Genomic DNA, 6,000 nt, shown 5'->3' with positions numbered 1-6,000 from the left:
CAGCGATTAAGGGGCGGGGCGTCGCGTTACACTAAGAAGGGGCGTGCCAGACAGAAGGCGGGGTCAGTGTTGAAATGACGTACTGCTGAGGGGCGTGTCCTTCTGATGTGTATTTTATAGCTCATTGTTGTGTGTGAAAACCGCATGGGAATAAAAACTACCTGCGTTTTTTCTCTAGTTTACGAGAAAAACGTTGTAAATAAATATAGATCGGCTGAATAATTCTAAATGCAACAAAAATATCATAGTTTAAAAAAAAAGTTGAGAGTTATTTGTTTGCGGTTTTAATCGCAGCTGCTGTGTCTGAACACACCCTGGGTAGTGTTTGTGATGGGGGATGCAGATTTTTTTTTGCAGGTTTTTTTTTTTTCACCCAACCCCACCAAAATTTCATCCAGACGCCACCTCTATCCCAGCTCTACATGAAGTCCATTATTATGATTTTTTTTTTGCTTTTTTTTTTCTTCAGCTCATGAAAACGCAGCATTATGTTGGGGTAATTTTAAAGCCCTTTGCACACGTTGCAGATTGTCATGCCAAACATTTGCATTAACTATGCACGGTTTTTATGGGCATTTGTTTGATTTGTAGCATTACAGAATGCTACAAATATAGAAGCAGTATCTACCATATACTACAATGCAGTGTAAAATAATAATTAGGGAAAAATAGTAAAAAAAAAATCAACGATAAAAATTCACCTAGAACCCATATGAATAAAAAAGTAAAATCATAATCATGCTAGGCATTCCTGTGGAAAGAGGGGGGTGAGGGGAAGGGGGGAGAAAAGACAAACATTTAAAAGGGCCTGATAAGGAAAGGATTAAGGCCCTTTTTTGGCAGCTGTTCTTGTAAAAATAAAAAAAAGTTTCTAGCATCACTATTCTATGTGGGCATTGAGGCAAGGACCCCTGTGATCATGTGGTCTGATTGCTGGTCCTATGTTCCCCATACAAATCAGTGGTCACTCCACACTGTCCATTCAAAGTCTATAGGAATAACATGGACCATAACTCAGGAACACAGGACCACAAGTCCAGTGGGTTGGATCTGTACTATGGCTTAGGATATTCGTCAAACAGAATATTCCTCATCCATTATGGATGAATACGAATTGCGGAATTGTTGAACAGGCTGACAGAATCTGCCTGACTTTATACAACATCTGCGGTAACAATGGAGAAGATCAGCAGGGCAGGGCGACCGGTCACATCAGTCCCCGGGATCCGGCTTCTCTTCTTTCAGGACGTGTGTTATCCTGAGAGCGGACACTAGGGGGCACCGCAGGCAGATCACTAGATTTTCCTAATTTTCCCCCGTTTTTGCAAAACGTGTTCAAAAATGTATATATATATTTTTTTTAAAGGACATCTCTCACCAGTTTAACGGTGGCCTATAACCGATGCTTGTAACCTCTAGGGGATGATTCCACTCTGTTTGGCTAAATCCTTGGCTCCCAGCAGCTGGATTAGGACTGCAGCCGCGAAAGAGGGGTTAATATCAATTTTTTTTTTGGGGGGGGGGGCATAAATTAATTAGCGGAGGAGCCATCAGGCACTCAGGTAGAGTGACAGGTTCCAATAGCGGATGTTATGCCGATTCTAAAAATGCCTGTCAGCACTCCGAATTATTTCAGTACTTTTTAAGTCATTACCAGGATCCCTCCCAGCACCATGGCGAGTCCCAGGGAGAGGGGTAGCTGCAGCCTGTGTCAGTCTCCTCTCCTCACTTCCTGCCATGTGCAGTGAGCAGCCAGGGTAGGAGGATGGTGTGAAGAAGAGGAATCATGTATTAGGAGACACCGGCACATATACAGGGAGCAGCTGCCCCTCTCCCTGGGACTGACCACATGGTGCTGACAGGGAGCCAGGTAACGTGAAATACTTTTATAAAGTACTGAAATGATTCAGATTGCTGACAGACATTTTTAATATCAGCAAAGCATAGGCTATTGGAACCTGTTATGAGCTAAAAATTTAATGCCTTGTGACAGGTTCCTGATGAAAAAATGACCCCTCACCCCTTCTGGAAATGCATTACCCTTAATATAATAGTCATGGAGCATTGTTTCTCTTAAGAGTTGTGACCTTCCTCTGTTATTCCTACTAGAAATGTATAAAGTTCACAACTGGGTGATACCAATATATGCTCAAGATTCACTTTTAGAGGAAGCCATATCTGAAGCGACAGCTTAAAATCATCTTAGAGACAGTGTTTCCACCTCCATGTATCAGCTCTCCCGTCATAATTAAAACCCCCTTTGATAGTAGTGACTATGGGTCCGATGGTTCCGCATCAATGTCTTTACTATATTAAAAGGGTACAGAGGAATGCGAGTCCGTGAGTGACTCAAAGATGACACCGTTGCTCCAACCTTGTACTTTTACTATGTGTTTTATTACCTTCCTTCAGTAAACTCCACAATTACTTTCTCCAGATCATTGGTGTCTCTTATAATGAGGATGAGCGCCTCCGCCTTGGGCACACAGCGGCAGCGCAGTGACTCGCCGTACACAACGCACATTCCTCTGACATGTTTGTTTAGGAAGATGAAAGGTCAACGTGTTGTACGACAACATTCCAGCCACGGCTATGGTTGTGTGTGATCTGCTGCACTACTACATGGAGAGGTCATAGAAGACATAACCGGATCTATCCATGACTGCAAACTGGTGTCCTTATGCTATCTATTTTGACTTTGAAGGCATTAATTCCAATGACCCCCATGCACATGAATGTGTCTACCATAGATCCATGGGGAGGGTGTAGATGATTCAGAGCAGGTCCCATTCCTGTCCATGTTTGCAGCCTGGGACCACCCATGGAAGTATACAGATCCCCAAAAACAGATGACACACAGACTGGTTTTTGGAGGACATGGCGCACAGATCTGTTGTTTGCGGCCAACGAAATGTAGAAATTTACAGGAATGGTTTAATAGAAATATTGACGATTAGTTGTTCGGAAGAGTCAGGCATAAACAGGATTATACCCAACCATCAGATTCTTCGACTTGGAAAAAGTGTACCTTGGACCACCAAACCATGTTGTGACCACTTGACATCCATCCCTATGTACCAGTGTGCACCAGACCATCCCAAAATCCACCCAACATTTTATAGGAAGCACTGCTCCAGGGTTCTTGCCCCTCATTGGTACAAAATACTCCTCTAGACTGATGAGGGGCAAGAATGAGACAAGTTCTATTTTTTCTAAATTTTTGGAGTTATTCACTTAATCATCCCCCTGCCACCAAGTCAATGAACATTCTCCCAACACCAATACTGACCCAGCACCAACTTCACCAACAATGGGAGGTCTTGACCCTTTGAAAAAAGAAATGTGCAAACGATAAAGCGTTCAAATTATCCACGAGTAAAAAATGTTCCACGTGTTAAATCATAGATTGTTAAAACAACAAGACTAACACGTTTCGGTGCTACATTGTCTTAATGCCTTAAAGTTAAAACGCATTGATTATCTTTTTATTGTATCCATCTATGATGCACCATGTGGAAGTGAACAGAGGAACATTTTTACTGTGGATCCTCATGGATAATTTGGAGTGCCCATAGCCCTCTATTGTTTGCACATGGTTGGTCAATTTGCCAAGCACTTAAGGATACCCTGGATGAGTTTAGGCAAGATTGGGTAAGAGGACTGTTATTTTCTATAACAAGTTTTATTTTGCAAATGGAACAGTCTTTCATCAGACACCAATGGTTCTACAAACGTTCGATGAAACATGCAAAAATTCTAGATGTACAAATGTAATAAGATAGAAAGTGCGCGCCATAGGACCATTGCCTGCAGTAAAAATTTTACCAAACCCGGGACTACTATGCCAAGTTTAGTGTATAATTTGTAGGCTCGTTCCCCAAACATGTCACAGCTCACACACCAGTCCTTGTGGTCACCAAGTTGGACCACCACATTAAGGCTGCAGCCAGGTAGAAAAAGTTTCACCAAAACTTGAATGGAGCATCTCAGATGAACAAACTTGGAGGAGAGCAAAAATCTCAGAGACCCCTCTGACTACCACAAGGTCTCCGGCTCCACAGGATATTGGTAATAAAGGTTCAGACGACCCTAAACTACTTGATTTGCAGCTACAGTTTTTCACGTGAAGCCGTTGAGCTGGAGAGACTGAACCAGTTTGTACTGTTCAAGACAAAGCCTGAGGGATTAAACAAGTTTTCAAACTCCCTTCACTAATACCTCCAGGGATTTGCATCAAATCTGGAAGCAGGAGACGACGGAGGGTTTGACCAACAACTGAAAACAGTAAACGGAAGGAGAAATCGTGTAGAGATACAAAGTATGTTAGGACATGTCTGGAGAAGGATATCCAGCGAGTGTTCACGTCTTCTGGTCTGAACTGGAGCGCAGGTGAATATACAGGAAGGTATCGGCCTATAGTCAGCAGATTGTTTGTGTATACAGGTCTGATGGCAATCGCCGGCAGCATCCGGGAAACCATCAACAAGTAGCTTGTGACCTACATTTATTTTCCAAGCTCATCAGTAAATTAGGCTTCATTCATCTGTGTCAACTTGCTTTTAGCAAAGAATTCTAGATTTTGGATAAGTCTGCAGAAATTGACTATTCTCTATTCAGGATCAGGCATTGCCATCACAAACATGGACAGTGCCAACATTATCTTGTGGGATTACATAAAATGTCCATATCAAAAAACGCAGGATACTCAGGCCCGTAATTCCCAGGGACACAAGATTCATACACAACATAAGGCCCCTTTCCCACTTGCCCTGTGGGCACTTATTTCAGCCCAATATGCGTCTCCAATAGACTGCTATGGAGTCCAGTGGCAACACACAGCACCAAAGCATACAAAGGAAAAGGAAAAAAAAAAGCATGCCCTCTCCATGTTTATGGTCATGCATTGCAATGGAGAGGGGAGGGGTGAGCAACACTCATCCCTCTCCAGCGCACTGGGGCAAGCACACATTTGCGTGAAAGTAGCCTAACCCCAAGGTCTTCAAGTTTTTTTTTCCTAAAGAGTCCACCACCTACCACACGCATTATAGTCTGCTGAATCCACGTTGTAGAGAAAGGCAGATTCTCAAAAGTATTTCTATTCATTAACAGTTTGAGAAATTCCCATTTTAATCCATATGCTAATGAGACAGTGTGCACCAGATTGTGTCCTCAGCACCCAGATCACCGCTACCACTTACCCTCTCCATCATATAAGCAGGAGTTTTGTCTTGTGAGAAGTATGGCATGACACTGGAAGAAGAGGGGGGAAGTGATTTAGGTGGGAATAGAAGTGCTGAGGACATGCTTTGGGTACACCAACTGTCTCATTAGCATAAGCTTTAAAATGGGAATTTCTCAGGAACTGCATAATGGATAGAAATAAAGCCATGTTGGGAATCGCAGTGCCCATCTACAAAATGCTACCAGCAAATTATAACGCTTTATGTAGGTGGTAGACTTTTTTTAATTGGATCTACCCCCAATAAAGAATCGAGGAATGCACTGTACAAGTTTTCCCATTTTTCTTCATTGCCCAGTGATCTATTAGATACATTTCTATTTTTATGATGCACCTGGTTCCTACTGCAAAAACTGTTTGCATAGGAGGTGCTGGGTAATGTAGAAAGATCAAAATTAATGGGTGTCCCACAAATCGTGGCCACACCCCTCCTGCACAGTGCATCTAATTTGCATAAAGAAAAAAGATGTTTAAAATGAGATCACAATGAGATTTGTAGGGCGATATGGGAGCTGGTTCACAAGAGCACATGCACTTACCCAGGGGTGCACCAGCCATGATGGGAGTTGAGCCTCTTGCCTTAGGCAGCACCATCTGCAGCAAGATGGGGGCAGCAACAGGGGCGCAATCACCTACTAAAAAGCAGAAGCTGACACTTAAAAATAGTGTTTCTACACCAGATGTCAGCATGGGTGTGACACTATGGAGAACACACTAAAAAAAAAAAAAAAAAAAAAAAAAAATGACTATTACTACTGGAT

This window comes from Engystomops pustulosus, chromosome 7 (genome assembly GCF_040894005.1).
Source record: "Engystomops pustulosus chromosome 7, aEngPut4.maternal, whole genome shotgun sequence".
NCBI lineage: Eukaryota > Metazoa > Chordata > Amphibia > Anura > Leptodactylidae > Engystomops > Engystomops pustulosus.
This window is presented reverse-complemented; position numbering follows the sequence as displayed.